The sequence below is a fragment of the Macaca nemestrina genome, chromosome 13 (assembly GCF_043159975.1).
Source record: "Macaca nemestrina isolate mMacNem1 chromosome 13, mMacNem.hap1, whole genome shotgun sequence".
NCBI classification, from domain to species: domain Eukaryota; kingdom Metazoa; phylum Chordata; class Mammalia; order Primates; family Cercopithecidae; genus Macaca; species Macaca nemestrina.
In genome coordinates this window covers 76,777,749-76,805,297 of record NC_092137.1, presented here as the reverse complement: position 1 = coordinate 76,805,297, position 27,549 = coordinate 76,777,749, and the positions used below count along the sequence as shown (strand labels likewise).

The 27,549-nt window shown below is 38.7% G+C and overlaps 1 long non-coding RNA gene across 3 annotated transcripts in view; it reads right to left on the bottom strand.

Annotated features, from left to right (window-relative positions):
• Nucleotides 1–2,785: 2,785 nt before the first annotated feature.
• The window catches only part of LOC139357909 (uncharacterized), a 36,746-nt gene continuing 11,982 nt past the window's right edge, over nt 2,786–27,549 (bottom strand). Inside the window, exons 4-6 of one of the 3 annotated variants that reach the window (XR_011611937.1) lie at nt 23,289–23,416; nt 5,516–5,633; nt 2,786–3,198 (exon numbers count right to left, since the gene is read on the bottom strand). This is a non-coding gene — a long non-coding RNA (uncharacterized lncRNA). Of the gene's footprint in view, nt 3,199–5,515; nt 5,634–9,408; nt 9,498–23,288; nt 23,417–27,549 lie in introns of all 3 variants that reach the window. The other 2 variants (XR_011611939.1, XR_011611938.1) reach the window with 2 other exon arrangements.

Genomic DNA, 27,549 nt, shown 5'->3' with positions numbered 1-27,549 from the left:
TGAATGTTTTGGGGCTTTTTTTAGATGATAGTCGAGTGTCCACAAAGGGTGCACAGGGAAAAAAAATTCTTATACTCACAGGTCCTAGAGGGAGAGTCACTGCATGTCAAGTAGGGGCCACATGAGAGAGAGAGAGCAGCAAAGGAGCAGGCTCAACCCAGCAGATGGGGAGTGGAGAGAGAATAGGCATCCATGGGCAAATGCCTCTATTGGAGGTCAGCGTGGAGCACACCAGCAAAATGTGTGAGGGGATTTGACTGGTGACTTTAAATATTACCAGATGTCAGTCAGGGAAAGGCAAGTAGGAGAACTTATGGTAGGCTCTGATCTCATCACACGTGTACACCTGGTTACCTGGGAGGGGCCCTGCTCACAGCTTGTTTGTGGAGATTTCGAGGCAGCAAGAAAATACAAAGTTTTAAAATGTGTAATACAATCAGCAGTATTGCCTTGGAAGATACAGCATAATTTATTCATCAGTTCAACTCTTGATGACTGTATGGAATTTTTTCAGTTGGGGATATTATTAATAAAGCTTATATGAACATTTTAGTGAAAGTCTTTGTATGGACATATATTTTCATTTCTCTTGGGCAAATTCATGGAATTGTTTTATGATAGGTGTATTTTAACAATATAAAAAACTGTCAAACTCCTTTCCAGAATGGTTGTACAATTTAACAATCCTATCAGAAATGTATGAGAATTCCGGTTGCTACAAATCTTCACCAGCACTTGGCTTTGTCAGTATTTAATTATTCTAGTGATTGTGTAGCAATATCTCAAAGTATTTTAAATGTATTTCCTTGGTGATTAATGATATTGAGTATTTCTATGTAGTTATTGGCCATTCATAACTGTCTTTTTTAGAAGTATCTGTTCAAAAATGTACACCATTGGCTGGGTGTGGTGGCTCATGCCTGTAATCCCAGCACTTTGGGAGGCCAAGGCAGGTGGATCATGAGGTCAGGAGATCGAGACCATCTTGGCTAACACGGTGAAACCCCGTCTCTACTAAAAATACAAAAAATTAGCCGCGTGTGGTGGTGGGCGCCTGTAGTCCCAGCTACTTGGGAGGCTGAGGCAGGAGAATGGCGTGAATCTGGGAGGCAGAGCTTGCAGTGAGCCGAGATCGCGCCACTGCACTCCAGCCTGGGCGACGAGCAAGACTCCGTCTCAAAAAAAAAAAAAAAAAGTTCACCATTTTAAAAATTGTCTTCTATTTATCGAGTTTTTAAACTAAAAAATGTATATACTTTCCTTATCAAGTTTATGTGTGGTAAATTTTTTTCTAGTCTATCACTTATCTTTTCATTTTCTTAATAGTTTCTTTCAAAGAACTAAGGTTTTGATTTTGATAATATTAATTTTTTATGGTTCATGTTTTTTGCATTCTACATAGGTGATTTTTGCCTATGCTAATTGGTGAAGATTTTCTCCTGCTTTTTTCTAAAAAAATTTGTTACCAGGGATTCTGTATTGGGATGGATCCTTTAATCAAGGTGATAACAGAGCTACAGCTCTGGACCAGCAATCATGATTTTTTGTAATAGTGAGCAAAGAATTGCAAACTGACATCGAAATGCAAGCTTAAAGCCAGTTTTATTGAAGCACAGTAATAGACTCTCAGAAAGAGAGTGGGCTGATTTCACTTAATTTGACTTCTGCTTTAGAGCTCAGGGGTTTGTGGGAGGAGTTGAGGCTTGGGCTGTTTGAGTGACAGAATGATGTCATTTGAATGGCAGTTTATGGTTATATAACTGAAGTTAAACTGTGCATGTTTTATCCATAATTCGTTAAGAAAAGCCCTCTGGGCTGGGTGGGACAAAAACACATATAAATTATAATGACTGAATACGGAGGATGGGGTTTCCCGGAGTGATGACCTAGATAGCCTGGGCATGTGCTACGTTAGGGGATTTTTATCTGTGCCCAGTTTTTTTCTCCAGGATGTGCTAGCCGCTATCTTTACCATAAACTGCGTCTGTTAGGGTGGAGTTAGGGCAGTGTTGGGGCTGAACTTAGGTGGGTCAGGGTCTGTCTTAGTGACAGCCCTTCTACTTTCTTTTCTCAGCCACTCCCAGCTGCTAACGTCTAACTACCTAACAGGTTTATTGTTTTTGTGTTTACATTAGGACTGTGATCCATTTTAAGTGTAATGCATAGTATAAAGTAAGAGATAAGATTTTTTTTTTTGTCCCCACATAGATAGCCAGTTGTTCAGCTCAATTTTTTGAAATTCCCTATTGAGTTTAACATATTCATAAAAAAATAAACAAATTAGGCCGGGCGCGGTGGCTCAAGCCTGTAATCCCAGCACTTTGGGAGGCCGAGGCGGGTGGATCACGAGGTCAGGAGATCGAGACCATCCTGGCTAACATGGTGAAACCCCGTCTCTACTAAAAATACAAAAAACTAGCCGGGCGTGGTGGCGGGCGCCTGTAATCCCAGCTACTTGGAGGCTGAGGCAGGAGAATGGCGTGAACCTGGGAGGCGGAGCTTGCAGTGAGCCGAGATCACGCCACTGCACTCCAGCCTGGGTGACCCAGCGCGAGACTTCGTCTCAAAAAAAATAAATAAATAAAAATAAATAAATAAATAAATAAACAAATTAAATAAAACTATTAACAAATTCATGAGTAGCACTAATTCTGAACATTATTCTCTTTCATTGACCTGTATGTCTGTCCTGGGATAAAACTGTTACCAACAAAGCTGGTCTCCCAAAATATGGGATCTTTCCCTGTCAGTGTTGTGAAGCCAACATGTGAAATGGAAAGTGGGTGTCAAGTAGTGCAGGTTTTATTCAATGGCCATGGAACTGAGAAGCAAGAGTGTGGCTCCCAAGTCAACTTCTCAGCCTTGAGAGCCAGGAAGTCACAGGCACAGAGCATCTTTTATGAAGGAGCTGGGCATTACAGGCTACGGGAGGAAAATTCATGTATTTCCTGAGAATGAGTGGAGACCTTCTTGGAACTGGAGTGCCACCTTCCTCTTTGTGTTTGTATGGTTTCTTCCCGTCATTGTCACAGTGATTGTCAGCTGTAATGGTGCTGGCAAGAGTGTCATTTAGCATGGAAATTAGATAATAATGAAGTTAGAGGTTCTTCCACAATTAAGTGAGCTGCCATCTTGGATCCCACCAGTTTCAGCCAACTTGATCATGAAGGAGAATTTCTGACCGCAGGCATACTGTTTCTTAAAGACAGATAAGCAGAATTAAGGTGGAGTACAAATTCGCCCAGATCACATAGCATTACACTGGGTAACAAGATTACATTGCCTTGCTTAGTGTGGATTTATAGCATTTCTTAAAATCAGTTGATGTAAAGCTCCTGATTTTGTTCTTTTTCCTCAGTTTTGTTTTGGCTATTCTAATTTTTTTCCATTTCAAAGTATTTTAGAAAGCTCTTGGCAATATTTATAGAAAATATTTGCTGGAATTTTGGATTAAATTGCATCATGCACTCTTTTTCTACATGCTGGGATTTTAATAATCACCTTTATTAACTATCTTAAATGTGCACAAAAGACATGTGCTACAGTAGAGGCAAATTATCATTATTCACTTAAAAGTAAGTAATAATGGCCGGGCGCAGTGACTCACGCCTGTAATCCCAGCACTCTGGGAGGCCAAGGCGATCAGGTCACAAGGTCAAGAGATCGAGACCATCCTGAGCCAACATGGTGAAACCTCTGTCTCTACTAAAAATACAAAAATTAGCCGGGCGTGGCAGCATACGCCTATAGTCCCAGCTACTAGGGAGGCTGAGGCAGGAGAATCACTTGAACCCAGGGGGCGGAGGTTACAGTGAGCCGAGATCACGCCCTCACACTCCAGCCTGACGACAGAGCGAGACTCCGCGTTCCGCGCCCCCCCCCCCCCCCGCCAAAAAAAGTAATAACTACATGGCTGGTAGAAGGTGTCCAAGGTACTGGCAGTGCAGTTCTATGGGTCTGCAGCAACCTCAATCCTTGCCACCTCAGAAGAAAGAATTCAACTGAGAGGCATAAGGCAGAAAAAGAGCAGTAAGTTTCAGAGAAGGAGTGGAAGTTTATTTTAAAAGGCTTTAGAAACAGGAGAGAAAATAATGTATGCTTGGAAGAGACCCAAGCAGGAAACTTATAGAACAATGCGGTGTTTAACCTTGATCCTAGGACTTCATAGGCTGGCCTCTTTGCCATGATTCTTCCCTTAGTGTGGGCTGCCATAGTGTGGACTTACTTTTTTTTTTTTTTTTTTTTTTTTGGAGAAGCAGTCTTGCACTGTCACCAGGCTGGAGTGCAATGGCACGTTCTCGGCTCACTGCAACCTCTGCCTCCTTGTGCAATGCACAGTGCCCTCCTTACCCTTGGGAAGTCAGCACAGCAGTAATTTTAGGAAGTCGTAGGCTCATCCAAGGCTTTCTTCCCTTTTCCCCTGGAGTGCCCCCAAAAGAGCATACGCCACCATTTTGCCTTTTAATGTGCATGTCTGGGCTCACCCGCCCAATACCTGAGATTGGAACCCTTTTTTTGCTTTTCCCTGGCACCTGCATTCAATTAAAACTTCAACGCAACAGGTGTGGACCATCAGGAAATGGCCTCTACCTGGTGCTAGCTGCCAATTTATCACTTTTAGAGAGACAATGTGATAACTGATGAACCATCAGCCAACATTCCTAGTGGATGAGGGAGAGCCCTCTCCTGCCCCTCTCATGCCTGTCTAACTACCAGCAAGAAATTCTTATCTCAGGACCAACTGGTTGAAATTCACGTCACATCTCCTATGCATACTAAGTCTGTATGTTAAATGAAAAACAGAAGAAAATTGATTTTCTTTCTTTTTTAAAAAATATATACATACATATTCTGGAGAAAGGGACAGCTGCCTCTGTTTCCCTTATTTAAAAAAAAAAAAAAAAAAAAGGAGAACTTTTGCTTCCTGAAGATGCAATAGATCCCAGCTTCTCACTCTAACCTTTTGAAATGTAAACACATCTTTCCAAGGGCCAGAATAAGCCCCACCTCACCCCCAACTTGCTGTGCTTTTGGTTTTTATGACCTAGAAGGTGTTTCAAGGTCCTGAGCTTCATTTTTTTCTTAAAATGTAATCACACATCTCCAGAGTTAAGTTAATCTATCTATACAATTGTCTCACTATATATCCAGTTGTAAATTAACTACCTAAGGGTTGCTTTTAGCCCAGGATCCCAATTTACAGGAAAATTTGTTCATTAAGCCCTAACTCTGTAGAAACACACACACACACACAAAAAAAAAAATTCTCTACAGTCCACAAGTTTGACAAATTTTCATATGGTTTTTATATAAAAGTAATACTAGCCTTGTGAAATGTTTTTAGGACTATTCAATGCTAGGCTGAGTGCCGTGGCTCACGCCTGTAATCCTAGCACTTTGGAGGCTGAGGCAAGGAGATCACTTGAGGCCAGGAGTTTGAGACCAGCTTGGCCAACATGGTGAAATCCCATCTCTACTAAAAATACAAAAATGAACCAGGCATGGTGGTGCGTACCTGTAATCCCAGTTACTTGGAAAGCTGAGGAACGAGAATCGCTTGAACCCAGGAGGTGGACATTGCAGTGAGCCGAGATCATGCCACTACACTCCAGCCCGTGTGACAAAGTGAGACCCTGTCTCAAAACAAACAAACAAACAAAAACTATTCGATCCTTCTCCATTTACCAAAAGAGATTGTGAAAAATTGGTCTTATCCTTGAAATATTTGGTTGGATTTTTGAGTGAAAATATCTGGACCTGGAGATATTGTTTCTGGAAAAGTTTTTAACAATGGTTTAATGTTATTAAAGAAAAATAATTATCCAAACACTTGTTAAAGATGGCGAGTCAGACTTTATTAAGGAGGGCCATGATGACAGGTATAGGGACCACTGCAGTGCAGTCCCACTGTGGGTGAGAGATATTGGAACCCACTTTGATTCCAAGAAGGACAAGTGGGGATTTATAACCAAGGACTAGAGAGGGGGGCAATAGAAAGAAAATTGCTAAGAGAAAACATCAAGCATCAGAGCTTCCTGGCTAGAACTTAATAGGATTATTACTGAAGGCAGGCTGGGGTGATAAGATAAGGTTGGTCAAATGTCAAGCATGGGAGATCCACTCTAAGCTGATTTAACAGAATTCTAACTCAAACTGTATTCTACACAGAGATGGAAGTCCAAGTTCACACACAGTTAAACAGAGGACTCAGAGGAGGCTTACTAAAGTTCTGGTCAAAGGAGAGAGTCTTTGTCAATATTTTCACTAGTTTTAGCACTCTTGAGGATATCTATTTCATCTTGTGTGAGTTTTGCTTGAGCGTTTTGAGAAATTGATCCATTTTGAATAAATTTTCAAATTTATATGTGAAGAGATTTTATAACATTCTCTTACCTATTGAATGTCTGCTAGGTCCATAGCATTATCTCCTATTTCAATCCTAATAGAGATAATTTGTGACATCTCTAGTTTTATTCATCACCTAAAAAATATACTTTTAGTTTCATTAATTTTCTCTGTTGTTTTCCTATTTTAATTTTCTTGAGCTCTGTGCTTATATTTATTATTTCTTCCCTTCTGCTTGCATTTGGTTTTTCTTTTTTTATAGTTTCTTAAGTTGGAACTTTAAGTTATTGGTTTAATACCTTAATTCTTTTGATGTACATTTTCTCACTATATCTTTTTTTTTTTTTTTTTTGAGACAAAGTTTTGCTGTCACCCAAGTTGAGTGCAGTGATGTGATCATGGCTCACTATAACCTCCACCTCTCACCTCAGCCTCCTGAGTAGCTGGGACTACAAGTGTGTGCCACTACATCTGGCTAATTTTTTTGTAGACAGAAGGTCTCTCCATGTATGTCTTTTTGTTACTGAAAAGAAGGGGTTCAGTCTAGGTCTTGCTGCTCACCACAGGGAAAGCCAGTCACTGAGGCAAAGATTGCCGGGGAAGAAGGCTTTGATCAAGGGCTGCAGCAAAAGAAACAAAAAAAGTCAGTCTCAAATCCATCTCCCTGGCTGACTAAAATTAAGGGTTTATATAGCAGGGAAGAAATGTAACCACGTGTAGGAAAACAGGAACTCTGGATGGGTAAGAAGGCTATGATGATGAATGAGGAACCTCATGTCTCATTGTCTGGATGTTGTGATCTGGTGTGTTTCAGTTCCTTCATACTTGCTGAGAGGGCTGGGGGCTCTTAGGAAGAAACTCGGATGAAACAAATATAAGTTTCAAACTTTAAGACCGGAAGGGTAAATTTCTATGTTTATCCCCCTAAAAGCTGTCTATGGACTATTGAGTCAGTTTCAGCCCCCCTTTCTATATATCAGCTCTTCAATCACGGGGAATGTAGTTGTCAATCTTTCTGGCTGCTTCATGCTGAGGAGGGATATAGTGGGCAGCTCTATACCATGGGTGACTATGTGGCCATCCAGGAATCAAAAGTTAATCTAACACTGTAGTTTTCTTCTGAAACACAATCATTCTCCCTCCGGTCCCCAACTTCCACCAAAGACAAATCACAGCAGGACCAATCTACCAGCAAAATAAGCTTCAGTCCCACATACTTCGCTTGATTACCCACACAAAGTGCAGCAAGAATCATTGTCCACATAGGCTCTCTTAAACCACCCTTACTGGAACCTCGCACAAGGCCATTTTAATCAAAGCCCTGTGACAATAATCAGTTCTTCCAACTGTGTTCCATTATAAATGAAAACAGATTCTTATTGAATTTATGCAAACAAACACATTGCCATGAATTAACAATATTCATAAGTAGTTTATAAATTCTGGAGAAATTAGGCAGAGAGAAAGAAATATGCATCAAATTCTGTTTATGAAAGTATATTCTATTCATTATCCTTAAAGCATACTTAAAAGCTATAAATAGCTCAAAAGAAAAAAAGTCTCCAGACTAAAAAACAAAAAGAATCGTCAATATTTCAAATCAACAAAAAAAGCCACAAAAATTATTTCAGTCCTTGATTAGTCAGTCCATGCAATCAACTTCTGCTCTGCTTCATATGGGGTTAGCAATCTTTATGAACATATCAGCCTTTCAATTAGTGACCTGCAAGCTTTCTCTCTAATCCAATGGTACAATTTCCAAAATTATCAGAAACCTGCATTCAAGAGTCTTTTTCATGAAGTCCCTCAAAGAAACAAGTCCTGGATTGTAGCTGACTATAAGTCACTTTTTGAGATGAAAGCAAAACAATTGTGGATGACAAAATTCTTAACACAGCCATAGCTAAAGACACAGTTGACAAGGAAATTTGGTTATTTCTGTGGCATACAACAAGCTAACAATAATAATAATTATTTCTGACAACATATATTAAGACATATCAGAATTTTAAGAATCTCATACAGTCCTGGAGCACTTGTTAACAACACAACTATATAAATATAAATATAACTGAAAAGAAGCTGTATCAGTCCATTTTCATGCTGCTGATAAAGACACACCCCAAACCGGGAAATTTACAAAAGAAGAGGTTTATTGGACTTACAGTTTCACATGGCTGGGGAGGCCTCACAATCATGGCACAAGGTGAAAGGCATGTCTCACATGGTGGCGGAGAAAAGAAGAGAGCTTGTGCAAGGAAACTCCCATTTTTAAAACCATCAGATCTTGTGAGACTCATTCATTACCATGAGAACATCACAGGAAAGACCCATCCCGGTCATTCAATCACCTCATACCGGGTTCCTCCCACAACATGTGGGAATTGTGGGAGTTACAATTAAAGATGAGATATGAATCAGGACACAGCCAAACCATATCATTCTGCTCCTGGCCCCTCCCAAATCTCATGTCTTCACATTTCAAAATCAATCATGCCTTCCCAACAGTCCTCCAAAGTGTTAACTCATTTCAGGATTAACTAAAAGTCCACAGTCCAACATCTTATCTGACACAAGACAAGTCCCTTCTGAGAAGTGAAGCCAGCTGGACTTCCTGGGTCAAGTGGGGACTTGGAGAACTTTTCTGTCTTATAAGAGGATTGTAAAATGCACCAATCAGCGCTCTGTAGCTAGGACTGTAAAAGGCACCAATCAGAGCTCTGTAGCTAGCAAGGGGAATGTAAAATGCACTAATCAGCACTCTGTAAAACTCACCGATCAGTGCTCTGTAAAATGCACCAATCAGTGCCCTGTAAAACACACCAATCAGCAGGATCCTAAAAGTAGCCAATTGCAGGGAGGATTGAAAAAGGCCACTGATAGGACAGAAATGGAAAATGGGAGGGGCCTACAAGGGAATAAAAGCTGACCACCCCAGCCAGAAGCAGCAACCTGCTCCGGTCCCCTTCCTTGCTGTGGAAGCTTTGTTCTTTCACTCCACAATATATCTTGATGCTGCTCACTCTTTGGGTCTGTGCCACCTTTAATAGCTGTAACACTCACTGCAAAGGTCAGCAGAGTCATTCTTGAAGTCAGTGAGATGACGAACCTACTGGCAGGAACCAACTTTGAACACACTTCCACTTTTGAGCCTGTAAAATCCAAAGCAAGTTAGTTACTTCCTAGATACAATGGGGATATAGCCATTGGGTAAATACAGCCATTCCAAATGGAAGAAACTGGCCAAAACCAAGGGGCTACAGGCCCCATGCAAGTCCAAAATCCAGCAGAGCGGTCAAATCTTAAAAGCTCCAAAATGATCTCCTTTGACTCCATGTCTTGAATCCAGGTCATGCTGATGCAAGAGGTGGGTTCCTATGGTCTTGGGCAGCTCCACCCCTGTGGCTCTGCGGGGTATAGCCTCCCACCAAGCTTCTTTCGTGGGCTTTTGTTGAGGGTCTGCAGCTTTTCCAGGCACACAGTGCAAGCTGTCAGTGGATCTACAGTTCTGAGGTCTGGAGGATGGTAGACTTCTTCCCACAGCTCCAGTAGGCAATTCCCCTGTAGGGACTCTGTGCTGGGGCTCTGACCCTACATTTCCATTCTTTACAGCCCTAGCAGAGGTTCTCCATGAGAGCCCCACCCCTGCAGCAAACTCAGTCCTGGACATCTAGGCATTTCCATACATTCTGTGAAATCTAGGTGGAGGTTCCCAAACCTCAATTTTTGACTTCTGTGCAATTGCAGGTTCAATACTGCATGGAAATTGCCAAGGTTTGAGGTTTGCACCCTCTGAAGCCATGGCCTGAGCTCTATGTTGGCCGTTATTAGCCACAGCTGCAGTGGCTCAGACACAGGGCACCAAGTCCCTAGGCTACACACAGCATGGGGACCCTGGGCCTGGCCCACCAATCCACTTTTTCCTCCTATATCTCCAGGCCTGTGATGGGAGGTGCTGTGATGAAGACCTCTGACATGGCCTAGAGACATTTTTTCCATTGTCTTGGGGATTAACATCTGGCTCCTCGTTACTTATGCTGTTTTCTGGAGCTGGCTTGAATTTTCCTCAGAAAATGGGATTTTCTTTTCCACTACATCATCAGGCTGCAAATTTTCCAAACTTTTATGTTCTGTTTCCCTTTTAAAGCTAAATGCTGTTAACAGCACCCAAATCTCCTCTTGAATGCTTTGCTGCTTAGAAATTTCTTCTGCCAGATGCCCTAAATTATCTCTCTCAAGTTCAAAGTTCCACAAATTTCTAGGGCAGTCTGTTTGCTAAAATGCCGCCAGTCTCTTTGCTAAAACATAACGAAAGTCATCTTTGCTCCAGTTCCCAGCAAGTTCCTCATCTCCATCTGAGACCACCATAGCCTGGATCTTATTGTTCATATCAGTATCAGCATTTTTGTCAAAGCCATTCAACAAGCCTCTAGAGATTTCCAAACTTTTCAACATTTTCCTGTCTTCCTGTGAGCCCTCCAGACTGTTCCAACCACTGCCTGTCACGTAGTTCCAAAGTTGCTTCCATATTTCAGATATCTTTTCATCAGTGCCTCACCGTACTGGTACCATTTTACTGTTTTAGTCTGTTACCATGCTGCTGATAAAGACACACCTGAGACTGGGCAATTTACCAAAAAAAAAAAAAAAAAAAAGGGTTTACTGGACTTACAGTTCCCTGTGGCTGGGAAGGCCTCAAGGTGAAAGGCATGTCCCACATGGCAGCAGATAAGAAAAGAAAGCTTGTACAGGGAAACTCCCCTTATTAAAACCATCAGATCTCATGAGACCCACTCACTGTCACAAGAACAGCACAGGAAAGACACACCCCCATAATTAAATCATCGCCCACAACCTGTGGGAATTGTGGGCTTTATGATTCAAGATGAGATTTGGATGGGGACACAGCCAAACCATATCAGAAGCTAAACACTACCTCAGATTTGACAATACTGTCTGCAAAATTATAACATAACAAATAAGCCTAATAAGCCTAATATGTCTCTCAGACTTCAGGGAAACTAACATCCATAAAAGTTAGTTTGAGATCAAAAAGACTGAATCTAGAACTTGAAATTTTGTTTTTGGAAAGTCCGTCAAATATCAAAGGTTTAAGACACTTGATATCATAAGATAACACCACAAGTTACTATAAAATAGTCATTCATTTAGCCAAAATAAAAACACAAAAATGTATTGATAGTGAGGACACTCAGTTTCTCAAACAGTAAATCCTAATAAAGGTAGTATAAGGCCAACGAAATCGATCTCTCCCCCCACCCGACATTTTTTTGTTCTGTAGTTTTAAACAGAAATCTCTTGTTATCTCTTACATAAAAAATTTGTTCAAAACAGTAAACCAAATCTTTACCATGTTACCTTTATATGGTATAGTATTAATGTGAAAGACAATTTTAACAAAACCTTATAAACTAATTTATCTAGTAGTAATCAATTTGATCATAAAATTTTCATAAATATTTTATAACCTTTTATAATTTTCTATTAAAGAACAGATAATTCTCCAAGAAAACTCTGTTATTCTGACACACGGGCCTAGATGCGAGCCTTGCATCAGTGTGCTTTGGGTATTAATGTTTAATTTATAGAAAAACTCTTAACTAATCTTATCCCTCAAAATTGGTTCTTACAATATCATGCACTCATCTCTTCTGCAGTAGTCCCTGTTTGACAAGATCCTTCAATTGTTGCTTCACCAGCTGGAAACCTCTGTGGCCAGCAGCACCTCTGCTTGAGTTTTGCTCATGCCCACTGTGCTCGTTCCACCCACGCAGCCTGGCAGGCTGTGCTTGGCTTGTGCTACTGGTCCAGGTCCCACAGTCACAAAGGGTAGGCCAGGTGCAGAGCGGCGAGGGGTATATAGGCAAGCAAGTGTGAGGTTCAGCCACTGTGCACAGACAGGCATACTGACTGTGGCAAGGGAGGCAGCTGGAGGTGCTGCCACAGGTGCCGGCTCCATGCAAGGCTGCAGCTGGACCAGGCATAGCCCGAGCAGCTTCCACTGAGGGTGCTGGTATCTGGATGAGGGGAACATGATGGTGCCTGAAAATTTGGAGACACCAGCAACCACAGAGCCCCAGGGCAGGGGGCATGCTACAGCTTTCTCATTCCCACCACCTGAAGCTCAGTGAATAGGGAGGGTGTGTTCAATCTCTTTTAGTCCTGCCACCTCCCTTTGTCCCATGGCTCCCTGGCTGGGCTAGCACTGCAGCTGCTTCCTGTCACATGGGACAGCTGCCCATTGCTGGCAGAGGGTGGGAAGGCTATAATGTCATAACTCTGGCTGGGGGAATCCCAAGATCTGGGTTCCCAGAAGGCTTGCTGCTTTTCAATCCCGCAGTCTGGTGAATGGGAGCATGTCACAGCTTGGTGAGCTGGCCAGGAATGTGTTACAGCTCCTTTTGCTCCCACTCATAGCTCAGCAAGTTGGCCAAGAATGTGTTATAGCCCTTTTTATGCCTGCCATTCAGTAGGTCCCGAGTTCTTATCCAGTGTCCAGGAAGCATGAGTTTATGTGGACAATGGGAGGGTGAGCAAGGTGAAGAAAGTTTTATTGACTTTTAATCAGCTCTCATTGGAAAGACCTGAAGTGGGTAGCTCCTACCTGCAGGCAGGTAGCCCTGCCATGTGGCTGAGTCCAAGGTTTTTATGGGATTAGAATGGAGAAAGTGCATGCTAATTGGTCCATGGGCAGACCTGGATAAAGCACCATTTGATTGGCTGAAATGAGTCAAGGAGGTTTGCACTCCAGGTCATGGATTCTACCTGGAACTGGCAGCTTGGTTTTCATGCTTCAGGCTGTCCCTGGCTTGAAGGTCAGGTTTCACCGGGGACTCACCTCTATCTGTCTAGGAATTTGTCTACCTCCTGCTGCTATCACCTGGGCCTAGAGGAATTCTGTAGTTTTAATTTCTGACCCTGTGTCTCACAAAAACGGTTCATTTTGATTATCACCATCGCCAGAGTCTGAAGATGAGGTTTTGACTGGTATCAATGCTCAAGATTTAGCAGGAGTTGGTGCCTTCTGCAGACCCAGGAGTCAAAGCACTGTAACTTAACAGCACAAAGATTAGTTAATGAAATGCGTATACTGCAGAAAGTTCTAGAATTCTAACATGTCACAGATTAAAACACTGTGATTTGGTGGACTTACTTCCTGTATCACTTCAAACCACTGTATTAAAGTGGTAAGGTAGTTCATTACAGATGTCTAATTACTAGCATTCTAGGGACAAAATTGTGACCAAAAGCATCAAAAATGTGATAGATACTATGCCAAACTTATCAAAAAACAAACAAATGTTTCTCTCCATTATTAAAAAAAAGGGCAAATGTAAATATCAGTTTTAGAAATTCAGTATGAGAACAACTTAAATACTATGCAACAAAACAAAACAAAGTAAGAACAAGCACACAATAATTTCTTCCAGCTTCTTAAAAGAGCATCATCATTAAACATTTCTAAGATTGATTTCTAGATACAGTACAGTTAGCTGATTAGATAACTTTTACTAATAAAATCTTCAAATCAGTGCAATACTTGCACATATTTTGTTTTCAAGTACACACATAAAGGCTAATCAGCAATAAATGTCTTGGGATAAAAAATCACTAGAAAGTCTCACATGCTTTTTTAAAAAATATTTTTTCCTACTTAATCCAAGTGAATGTCACTTAATGTTAATAATAGTAAACACAACTAAAGTAGTTTGAGATAAATTCCAATCAATCATCAATTTAATTCTCTTAAAGATGAGGCCAATCTTTCCTGAATATTAAAACTCTGTACCCATATCATAGTTTCTCCTCATTAAAGAAAAAGATCTGAAATTAACCCAAATTATTGATTTAATTGAATCACCTTGGAAATAAACCCCATTTAAGCATTTCTACTGTCATCTACTTTCCCAAATAACAAAGTATTAATATATAATTTACTATTGCTGTTCAGAACTTATAAAAATAAGTCTTTTAGTAATTTATTTTTGCCAGGAAACTCAAAGCTGTCATAGCTTTCCAGATCATCAGAGGTAAGCAAAACTAATCAAATTTCAGATAGCTAGTGTCCTCTAACAATTTTAGAAGCTTGACAAAGTTAACTTAGGCAATTTAAATAAATAGAGCAAATGGAAACCAGCCCCCAATTTTTCTCCTACTCATTTTACCTTGGAGGCTACAGTGCTACTCACAGCCTAAAGAAAAATCATATAATGAATAATTTGTTCCTGATACACAATGTAATCTCTTTAAGTCCACCAATATCACTATACATTCACCACAATTAAAAAATTCCACGTTAGGTATGTGACCAATAAGTTCTTTAGTGCTAGTACTATCTATTCAGAATACCAAATCTAGTGTGAATCAATGCAAGCATATATGTGAAAATTTGGCTCCATGCTAAACCTGGCTTCACACTTAAATAGATTTTAAAAATTGCCAAACTTCCAATGTATTTCTTTTCTTTTTTTTTTTTTTTTTTTTTGAGACAGAGTCTCGCTCTGTCGCCCAGGCGGGAGTGCTGTGGCGCAATCTCGGCTCACTGCAAGTTCTGCCTCCTGGGTTCACACCATTCTCCTGCCTCAGCCTCCGGAGTAGCTGGGACTACAGGCGCCCGCCACCACGCCAGGCTAATTTTTTGTATTTTTAGTAGAGACGGGGTTTCACCGTGTTAGCCAGGATGGTCTCGATCTCCTGACCTCGCGATCCACCCACCTCAGCCTCCCAAAGTGCTGGGATTACAGGTGTGAGCCACCGCGCCTGGCCCTATATTTCTTCATAATATTTTATTTTAACTTCATCAAGACTGACAGCTTTAATTATGAGCAATGTTAGTAAGATTTCTCTAGTTTTCTATTAGGTTTTAAAGAATATTTTATTACAAAAACTTTTTAAACTTCCTATTTTCTCTGTTTGTGTATAAAAATAGATACAGAGAGAAAGAAGAAAAACTACATACGACACACACAGACCAGACCATCTATGACACGCTTGGACTGTGTAATTTTTTTTCTAGCGTTTTTTTTTTTTTTTTTTTTTAATAACTAGTCAGTCAATTTACTTGAGGACAAAAATTCACCAAATGAATCTTTTCTCATATAAAATTATTCAAACAAGCCCCCAAGAATGTCCATTCTGAAACAGGGCGCTTCCCTCTCTCAGTCTGTTGGGCTTGTTCAACCTGCATATGGACATTTCCTTAAAAATTTTCCCAGTTGGCCAGGTGCGGTGGCTCACGCCTGTAATCCCAGCATTTTGGGAGGCCGAGGCGGGCAGATCAGGAGGTCAGGAGATCAAGACCATCCTGGTTAACACGGTGAAACCCCATCTCTATTAAAAATACAAAAAATTAGCCGGGTGTGGTGGCGGGCGCCTGTAGTCTCAGCTACTTGGGAGGCTGAGGCAGGAGAATGGCGTGAACCCAAGAGGCGGAGCTTGCAGTGAACTGAGATCGCGCCACTGCACTCCAGCCTGGGCCACAGAGCAAGACTCTGTCGCAAAAAAAAAAAAAAAAAAAAAAAAAAAAAAAATTTCCCGGTTGAGAGGAGCAGATCTTGCTGTCAGGGTCCACAAAGGTCACTCACCTATCCTGAAGCAGATGCCCAATTTCAAAGGCAGTTCTTCTGAGGTGATCAGGAGCATGACTGCGGCTCATAGCAGTGGGGCCAGAAACAGATAGAAACTCACCTGCAGCCAATATTTGGAGGGCAGCTCCTTAGCAGGACTTCTGAAACTCCGGGCCCACAGCAGTCAAGCCACGAGCAAAGTGTTCCTGGTCACGGAACTAAAATCTGTTACCTAAACATTTGGGGTTTGGTCTAAGTTCTGCTGCTTGCTGCACAGAAAGCCAATGACTGAGATGACAAGTACCACCAAGGAAGAAGGCTTTAATGGGGTGCAGCAGCCAAGGATATGGGACATCAGTCTCACATCCATCTCCCTGACCAACTAAAATTAGGGATTTATATAGCAGGGAAAAAGTTTAACTATGTGTAGGAAAATAATAACTTGGGAGGGGTAAGAAAGCAATCATGATGAATGTGAGACCCAGCATGTCATTGTTCGGTGTGATGATCTGGTGAACTTCAGCTATTTGATACTTTTTGAGAGTCTTGGGGGTCCAGTTCCTGAGGAAGGAACTCAGATAAAACAAATGTAAGTTTCAAGTTTTAAGACTAGAAGGGTGAATTTCTATGTTTATCAAAAAAAAAAAAAAAAAAAAAAAAAAAAAAAAAAAGAAGAAGAAGAAGAAAGAAAGAAATCAATCTCTTGGACAATTGGGTCCATTTCATTTTTTATTCTTTGACTTCTCAACTATCTATTGTTAATTTAACGTGAATTTCTTAAGCATTTAGTTAGGACATATTAATTTATCCACTCTGGCAATCCCCATTTATTAATACATGTGTTTTGACCAGTATTATTTAATATACTTACTGTTGGGATATAGGTTTATCATTTTATTATGTCTTTTCTGTTTATTTGCTTTATGTTTTAATTTCTATGCTTTCTTTTCCTGCCTTCTTTTAGGTATTCTGCACAGTTTTTACTATTCTACATTATCAATTGTGTTGTTATTGAATATTATTCTTTTTATAGTGTTTTAAGTCAGTGGTCCCCAACTTTTTGCTACAAGGGACCAATTTTGTGGAAGAAAATTTTTCCACAGGTGGCAGCAGTGTATGGTTATTGGATAAAACTGTTCCACCTCAGACCATCAGGCATTAGACTCTTATAAGCAGCATGTAACCTAGATGCCTTGCATGTGCAGTTCACAACAGGGCTTGCATTCCTATGGGAATCCAATGCTGCTGCTGATCTGATAGGAGGTGGAACTCATGTGGTAATGCTAGCTCCCCCTCTACTCACCTCCTGCTGTGCAGCCCAGTTCCTAACAAGCCATGGACGGGTATCAGGGGTTGGACACCCCTTGTTTAAGTGGTTGCTTTCAACATTACAATATAATGCTTAACTTTTAGTGGTCTACTTATTTTATTTTATTCTATTTTATTACTTCAAGTGGAATGTAGAAACCTTACCACCAAATAGCTCTCCTTTCCTATTATCCTTATTTGTTTTATGTAATATATCTATATGCACTGAAATTCTATTAGGTAATTTAAAACAATGTTGTTTCAATTCTCAAACATGTTTAAAGAACTCAAAAAGAGATTAATAGTCTATTTTGTTTACATCAATATTTATTATTTATCTTGCTCTCCTTTCATCTTAATGTTTCAAGTTTCCTTTTGGTATCATTTTCTTTCTGTCAAAATAATGTTTTTTGGAATGGCCATAGAGTCTCTATTTGAGAAGTCTTTATACTTTCATCACTTTTGAAGGACATTTTAACTGGATATAGATGTTTGGGTTGACAGTAGTTGTCTTCTAGCACCTTACAAATATTAAGCCTCTTCTTCCTAGCCTCAATTGTTTCTGATGAGAAATTTGTTGTCATTCAAATAATTTCCTTATAAATCATACATTATTTCTCTATAGCTGTTTTCAAGATGTTTTTATTTGTTTTCAATTTTTAGTACTTTGATTATCATGTGACTAGGTATGAATTTCTTTCTTCGTGTTATTTTCTTTGCAGTTCACTGAGATTACTCAATATGAGAGTTTATGGCTTTAGTTAAATTTGCAATGTTTGTATATACATACACAAAATAAGAATTATTTGCAAAAGTTGATGATAAAATACAAAACAGTTAAACAAAAGCAAAAATCAATTAACAGTGCTTTGTGAAGCAAAATTAAAAACTGAGGCAAAATAATAATAATCAATAATATATACACACACACTCATATATACACACATCTGTATATATATACACACACATATATATAAATACAGACACATATATTTCTGCACTATACTTCTTTTTCTTTTTTCCTTGTATAATTCCAATGACACAAATGTTTCACCTTTTAGTAGCCTCCCACAGGTCCTTGAGCATTGTTTTCTTTTGTTTATCTTTCCTCTCTTTGTTGTTCAGCCTGGATAATTTCTACTGATCCATCTTTAAGATTGCTAATTCCTCCCTATGTCATCTCCATCCTGATTTTAAGCTCATTCTGATATTGAGTTCAACAAATAATTTTTAATTGTTTTTGTAATGCACATGTGTCAAAAATTTTATTTAATTCATTAATTAATGAAAAAAACAAAAGAAATTTAGACCAGTTCAACAAGATTGAAGAGTAACTAATATCTTCCAGTTCACTAAATTGTAAACTTTGTTATCTTTCTTTCTGCCAGACAGACTGTTTTTGTGTTTTTACCAAACAAACAAAAATCCAACAAATTACATGTAACCTCACTAAGTTCATGAATTCTGTAGAAGAGTAAACAATGAATAGAAGAAAGTGCATTATCTTAGACAATCCTTAACTGGGCTTTTTTTCCCCCATATGACATTGAAAAGAGATGTACTTACTTAGTTGCCTTATTTCTTATTGTCAAGTTTTAGTAACATTTTCTTAACTTTGGAAGAAAGGTGACTGACTATTTTACTGGTTGATTAAGAAACATTTAAGAAATTCTGCATAATCACATACAAAAAAGTTCAGAGTCTACAAAATTTTGAGCACATACAGTGTTAGTATTTTCTATTTATGCTGAGCAGCCATGGTAATGGCTTGACTACACGTCAGCTGTAGCCACAGAGACCTTAAGAGTGAGGGAAGAGTGGATGCAACCTTTTACAAGTATTGGAAAGCCCAGGGCCTTTTATGAGATTTCTGTGAACTCTAAATGAACTTGTATTATCATATCCTTCTCTGACTCGGAGCTCTTGCTTTTGCTGAATTAGTTCAATTTAGGAATTCTCTCATTTTCCTGCTATTATTGTCACTGGCAGAAACTATGTCCCCTTTTTTAATTTGCACAACACAAAAATAAGAAAAACCCTACTCACATAGGCATTTATGTGGACTTCACTGTCAAGTTTAGGAAGATGGAAAAATGTACATTTTAAATGAAAACAAAGTAGGCATTGGCAATTCCGGTTCCCAAAATGATGCCTCTCCTTCTGTTCTCTTATCAGATTTTTCCTCCTCTATTATTTTTTATTTCTGATGGAACAACTTGTTTAACTGTATTTTTAAAAAATCATCATGGTTACTAATAATGTAGATATTCAGAGTTTTATCTTCACATTAAGTGGTTTATTAAAAAAAAGTGGTCTTCAATAAAATTTAATCCCTCCTTTCAGAAAATAGCTAGTGCTAGCCAATAAAGGAAAAATTTCATACATTTTTATAAGAAAGAATTAAATTTTTCCCCTTCTCTCACTCAAAATATTGTTCATTCTGTCCGTGCTGTCATTCCCAAATGATTTAACCTGTTTCTCCTTATGGTCAGGAGCCTCTTGCTGTTTCCACAAGTCTCCACTTAGGAGATGCAGTACTCAGGGTCAGGATCATGTTGAGACAAGAGATGCACTTTTTCTGAGCTCTAAAATCCAAGGGATCACCAAAAAAATTCATCGATCAAAACGAATATTTCCATGCACCATTTATTTGCAGTATTTAATACACTAAATTGTTGCCCAAAAAGAGAAAAATCCATGAGGAACAAACCATCCAAATTCCAAATAAAAATAAGGCAAATATTATTGATTATTATTATTTTGCCTCAGTTTTTAATTTTGCTTCACAAAGCACTGTTAATTGATTTTTGCTTTTGTTTAACTGTTTTGTATTTTATCATCAACTTTTGCAAATAATTCTTATTTCAAAAATTGTTCTTCCAAATGGTATTAATCACTGAACATTACAATGTGGTCCCAAATTCCACACCCCAGGCAAGCTCTCCACCCATTCCACCTGAGCCCTCTAATTAAGGCAAAAAATAAGGTTGGGGATCTTTCTGAGAAATAAATACACGTTATAAAAAGAGTCAAACTCTGTAAAATATTTAAAGAGGTTTAAATATTTTCAGAAGCCAAATATGGTGACCAATGCCTGTGACACAGACCCAGGAGGTCCTGAGAACATGTGCTCAAGATGGTTGGGTTACAGCTTGATTTTGTACATTTTAGGGGGTCAAAGGTTACAAGCAGCCATCAGTCAATACATGTAAGGTATACACTGGTTCAGTCTGGAAAAGCAGGACAACTCAAAATGGGGGTTTCCAGATCACAAGCAGATTCAAAGATTTTCTGACTGGCAATTGATTGAAAGAGTTAAATTATTATTGAAGAAACTGGAATCAATAGAAAGGAGTATCTGGGTTGAGGTAAGGAGTTGTGGAGATCAAAGTTCTTATTATGCATCCCCAATGACTTGCAGATGAAACCTCCAGGTAGTAGCCTTCAGAAGGAATAGATAGTAAATGTCTCTAATCAGATCCCAAAAGGTGTCAGACTCTTAATTAATCTCTCCTGGATCAAGGAAAAACTTGTAAAGGGAAAATGGTTCTCTTTAGAATGTACATTTTCCCCACAACAGGTATTATTAGCAAGGTATTTCAAAATATGTCAAATAAATATATCTTAGGGTAAAATATTTTCATTTCTTTCAAGGCCTGCTGTCATGTGATGCTATACTATAGTCAGGTTGGAACTCGACATCTTATTGTTACAAAGTGTTTTGTCAGTCTTAAGATATCTGTTTTAATCTTAATGCTGGTCAGTTGTGCCTGAATTCCAAAGGGAGGAAGGTATAATGAGACATGTTCGATTCACCCTTCTCATCATGAATTGCACTTGTTTTTCAGGTTTACTTTGGAATGCCCTTGGCCAAAAGGGGGATCCATTCAGTCAGTTGGGGTCTTAGAATTTTATTTCTGGTTTACACACAAATATAAGAGAAGTTTCTGAGAAATAGAAGAAGATAGAAAGTTGGTGTGGGACACAAGAATTAGATTTAAAATTGGGTTATCATGCTGGTAAGCCCAGAAAACAAGTGATAGTAAATAGTATTCACAATCTAGGTGGCAGGGAAAGCTGATGGGATAAAAACCTGTTGCACTTCAGTCTTCTCTTCTGAAAACTAAGTGGGCTGCACTTGATTAACTATCCTTGCCCCTGGCTGGTGGTGAGAATGTGTTATGGAAGTGAACAGGGTTCCACTTACTTGGTGCAGTAAGACCAGATATCCATGCCAACCTTTGCAGCAGGAAGAAGGAGAGCATGTATTTGCAAGACACCAAGCAAGGAGAATCAGGCAGCTTACACTTAGTTCCCAACCTCCCCAGTGGCTTGTAGATGAGGGATAAATTAAAGTCAGGGGTAGATTTCAGGAAAGCAGAAGTTACAGGAAAAACTTAAAATCAATACATGGATGTTACACAGTGGTGCTGGCCTAAAAGTATGGGATGTCTTGAAGAGGGGACTTATAGGTCATAGTTAGATTGAAAGATTTTCTGATATGCAAAAGATTAAGGAAGAAAAGCTTGGTTTAAAATTTTGGGGTCTGCAAAGAATGTTAGCTCTGGCTTGGGGTGAGTTTCTCCAGGAAACTTTAAAATTTATAACAAAGAGTGGTGGTCAGAGGTCAGTCTGCAGTTCCTCGTTGTCTGAGGCCTACCTGCTGTCCTGGCAGATCCTCTTTGTGGGGATCTGTTTCTGAAAAACAACTCAGAAACATATGTTAAGATGTTATCTTTAGTTTCTATGGGAAAGTTGCTATAGGAGAACCAAACAACCAGTGATTGTAGCTTCTTTTTCTATTGTATTAGGCTACTATTACTTTCTTGCTTTACAAGTTGCTTATTTACTTGTTAGGGATAGCTAGGTAACTAGAATTTCCCTTAAAAGAACTCAAGATTTTCCTTTATTTCAATGTTTGGCATGGGACAGCAGGCACAGGCCCCTAAGAGAGGGTCTCTGCTCTGTCTCAAATGATCTGAGTCTATTTTTTAAAACACTGATACCACTAGTCCTACCCACAGATCATTAAATTATAACCTCCAAGCTTGTGGACCAGACATCAGCATTTTCAACAGTGCACCCACCTCTTTGGAAACTGCCCATTTGCTATCCATACAATTCAATTTCAAGGAACCACAGCTCTTTCTACATACTCATGAAGCCATACATTGACCCTGAATTAAAAATACCTAATCTATTCCATGAGGTTTTGCTTTTGCTGTTACTTTATTGCTCAGTTCTAAAGTTTATATTTGGATCTTCTTCACTTTGGATCATATTCTACTTTGTTTCTGATATTTCGTATCATTCTATTTATTTTAATTATGTCTGTGATTGCTTGCTGAAGCATTTTATAATCGCTGATTTAAATTCTTTATCATAGAATTCCAACGTCTGTAACATCTTGGCCTTGTTATCCATTCAATGCCTTTTATCCTGCATGTGGAGATTTTCTTAATTCTTTACATGCTGAGTAATTTGGGCTTGTATCCTAGACATTTTGAATATTACGCACTGAGACTCTGTGTCTTGTTTAAGTGATATTTAATATTGATAATTTTGTTTCAGCAGCTTATCAGCTTAGTTGGGTGCACAAAACAAATTTCAACCAGTTTTATGTTTATTGTGGTTTTAATTCATTTCTAGTGCCACTGCCTTTATAATTCAGATCTGTCCCATGTGTTCACCAGCCAGTGGCCAGTCTGGGACCTAGGCAGTAGTGTGTCTCTTAGTTTAGTTTTCACAGAATATGGTATGTTGTTTAGGTTGGGATCCATACATGATCAGGTCAAGGGTGAGCCCATGAGTTCATCATACACAGCTTTACAAATTCACGGTTCTGAGTTCTTCCCTATCTGGGATTATCCCTATACTTTTCGGTTTTCTGGGCCTTTCCTTTTTGGTCCTTTAACTAGAAAGCTGACGCTTTATTTATCCTGCTGTGCCACACACTTCCTGTGAGTACGACCACTTCTGGGATTGGTCACACTCACAGGAAGCAGGATGAGGACAAATAGGGACCAAAATAGTGACATTTTATCCCACCTTCTTAGGGCCACAGCTGCCCCAACTGGAAAGGAAAGCTTGCTCACTCTGAGTTTTAGGTGCCTGCAGGCTGCCTTGCTTCCACTGTGGCCAACACTCCCATCTCTGCAAGTGGATCTGCCTAGGAACTGGATGGAATGAGAGATAATTTTAAGTAGGAAGAAAAAAAAAGTAGAATAAGGAAAAGAAAACCAGGATTTCTCCTACTGTCTCTGAATGTTAGGAAACCACATTTCCATTCCTATAGTCAGAACTGGTGGGCCCCTCCTGGAGCATTTTCTGCCTACCAAAATATACACATCCAGATTTTAGGCAAGCTCAAGGCCAGGAAGGTGAAAAAGGGGAAAAAATGTATAATTACCACAGTGTTGTAGAACTTTAAATTCTGGCCTTTCCAAATCTGCCTACTACAAACTACTTCTCTGTGTCCTCACAGAGCTTTTCCATGCATTCTATTCAGGTTGTATAGCTGTACTCAGTAAGAAAGATAAAGTACACGCTATCTTACCCAGAACCAGAGTCTGTTTAGGAAGTTTAAATGCTTTTGAATAGCAATTGCTTAAATGGTTCTGCTTAAAAATTTTTCAAATGGTTATTTTTGTCAAAATAAATTTTACTGGAAACTAATATCATCACTACTTTATCAGGAGTATGCCTGATTTTCTCATCATGATGGCTTTATATACTTTATAGCATATCTCCTGCCCTTTATTTAATTATAAAAATATCTGAAATTGAATTGCATATATATTGAATTTGTACTCGGAGATATATACTTTTAAAGCACTTTACGTGTATTAACTCATTAGTCTACAAAATAAGCCTATGAAATAAGTATTGCTCTTGTCAAAAATTAACAGAGGCACAATACAATTTTAAAGAGATTATTTGAGCAAACAGCAATTCACAAATCAGGCATGTCCAAACCAGGTGTGGTTTTGAGGCTCTGCCTGAGGAACTGCAGAGCAAAGTTTTTATAGAATTAACACAGAATTAAAGCAAGTAAAATATTTGGTTACAGTCATACAATTTCCTTATTGATCTATCCTGCTGTAAAGTGTTTAGTTATATAAATTGGTTGGCAGCTTCTGATAAATTAGCCTTAAGTCTAATTTTCTTTAACATGAGTATTGATAAGAAATAGCTCAAGCTAAATTTTGCTTATATTTTCAAACCAAACAAGTTTAAGGTCATTTATGAGGCCTACCTGTCTGTCTGCTGAGAAATTCTCCAGGTCTGGTCCCCATTTTAATTTACTTTAACACCCCAAATTTGTAGATGTGGACTTTGAAGCACAGAATGGTTAAAGATTAAAAAAAACAAAACAAAACAAAAAAAACTTGCTGAGAGTAACTCAGCTAGAAAGTAGGGTCAGATCAAGGATTCAGATATTGGCAGGTGGATTTCACAGCCTTTCCTCAACCAATACACTATGCTGCCTTTCCTATATACAGTAAGTAATAGATGGTATGAACTGAATTTTGTCTCCCTAAAATTTGTATGTTGAAGTCTTATTCCTCAGTACCTCAGTATTTAACTGCATTTGGAGATAGGGTCTTTATAGAGTTAAAGTTGCAATGAGGTCATTAGGGTAATCCCTGATGCAATATGAATGATGTGCTCATAAAAAGAAGAAATTTGGACACCAGACATGGACAAAAGGAAGACAATGTGAAGATGCAGGGGGAAGATGGCCATGTGCAAAGAAAGAAACTTGGAATGTATTATTTCCTCAGAGCCCTTGGAAGAAACCAACCCTGCCGGTATCTTCATCTCTAATATCTAGCTTCCAGAAATGTGAGAAAATAAAATTCGGTTGTTTAAGCCAACCAGTCTATGGTACTTCACTGTGAAAGCCCTAGCAAACTAACACAGTAGTAGAAACTTCATTCTCAAAGCACCTAAGTGTACCTTAAATATTAAAGGTACTAAATAAATATGTGTTTATCCATGAAGACTTGGCTTGTTTAAATAAGTTGAGATCATCAGATAGTTAATTCAATTTGTAGCTCTGGAAAGTATTTGCCAATGTAATTTTTATATCTCTAGTTTGAGCTAGTTTTCTAGCTTATAGAAACTAAGATATCTAGATCTCAGTTTAGAGCTCATTTTTACAGAGAACTACATAACAGGAAAACTTTTGAAGAGGACAGATCCTACCAGAATAAGAAAAGAGACACAAGCTAAAGAGATAAAGGAACTGCAGAGACAGATTCTCAACATTTAAATTTGGGATAGAGCCATCATTTTTTTCTCTGGCATTTAAACCATTTGTGCTGAAAATCCAAGTGCTTGTTACAATATATTGATTTTTTTTCTTTTTTTTCTCCACAATTTAAACATACTGACATTTCGCTAGCACTTTTTAAATAGTTTGAGATCTACTGCATTTGTCATTTAAAATTTAACTGACGTCTATAAAACTAAATGCTTCTAGTAACACTTTGGTGTGGTTGATTACTCCTAAAAGACATGGCTAGGGGAAATGGGATATAAGATTGGGAATTTTATAATAAATCTTTGAATATGTTGACTTCTTTCAATGAGCAACTGAAGTTCAAGGAGAACATTGGCTACATGGGATTAAGATTAGATCTGGCTCCTTGCTTCAATGTGATGAAAAGAAGCAAACCTTACAAGCTTTGTATCTTTTTTCTTTTATATTCCTGTGAGAAGTAGCTATTATTCAGGAAGACAATGAAAATAAAAAGACGAGGAAGCTTTGTAAAAGACAAAAACTTGAGCCTTACCACCCCCATCACTATCATAGATGCTGACTGAAATCAACAAAGGACCATAAACAAAGAGGGAACATGTATAACAAACATAGAGACTGGGAAATGGTGCCATCAAATATGTTAAAGAGTTGTTTTGGATATGGTATATATGAAGACATATTAGAAGAAAATCCTAATAATAAACATCAAAAGAGAAGGAAACTTTCCTTTCTTGAGGGGAAAAAAAAAAAACACCAGTATGATGTTGCAAGAAGTGATCCACAAAGTAGCCCAGAAAGACGTGAAAATCTGGAGGTTTGCTCATGCCTGTAATCCCAGCACTTTGGGAGGCCGAGGTGGGAGTATCACGAGGTCACGAGATTGAGACCATCCCGGCTAACACGGTAAAACCCCATCTCTATTAAAAAAAAAAAAAATTAGCCAGGCATGGTGGCGGGCACCTGTAGTCCCAGGTGAGGTTACTCGGGAGGCTGAGGCAGGAGAATGTCGTGAACCTGAGAGGTGGAGCTTGCAGTGAGCCGAGATCGCACCACTGCGCTCCAGCCTGGACCACAGAGTGAGACTCCATCTCAAAAAAAAAAAAAAAAGAATGACATGAAAGAAAGAGAAGAAAATGTGTCAAGAATGAATTCTTTTTTTGAGGACAGCTCAGGACTCAGGTTTCCTTCCTCCACCAATCCATCCCATTTTATTCCAAGTAGATGATCATATTGACAAACTGGTAATATAAAAGTCTACCTACACATCCTTCAGTTTAACCACAGAGCAGAATTTCATGAGCATCTTGGAAGAAAGATAGGGGATAAAATAAAAATAAAAATCAGTTCACTTTATTTGAGAAGAACATGCCAGTCATGGAAAGGATGTTCACTCAAAGAAGACATAATGACAAAAACGATGTCAGTGACTGGTCTGCTAAAATATTCTGCAAAAAAATAGGGATATGATCACATAGGATGAAAGTCAGAAGAAGGTGGTACTTTTTTAAAATAAAAATATGGTTGAAGGAATAATAGTGAAGTATATAGACTATCTACTTTGTAATCTTAACATTGAAAAGAATTGACTTTGTGAAATAAGATTCAGATGGATAAGACAAAAAATACGATACATAATTGTGTAAGACAGAAAATGTAAATCAATTAATAATGCATTATTCAAAAATATTACACCAGAAGCAGCAAAATAAGTGACAAAAGTTTAATTAAACTGTGATCAGAAACGTTGTGAACATTGCACAGAGATCTAAAATATGAACAATGGATCTTACTAAATAAATTTCCAGGGAGATGAAACAAATGACAAAAATATTATGAAGCCAATAAACCTGACCTGAAGAATGGCCTAAAGATGAAGCTCAGGGGAATAACATAAGCTAGAAAAAAAGGAAGACAAAAGTCATTTAACTTTTTACCTAGTAATTTTTATTTTAAAAAGAGAATTAAGAATTCACTACAAACCCCAAAATAGCAGGCTGAAGCATAATTCTAATCAGTTAAATTTGCCTATAAATAGACAATTAA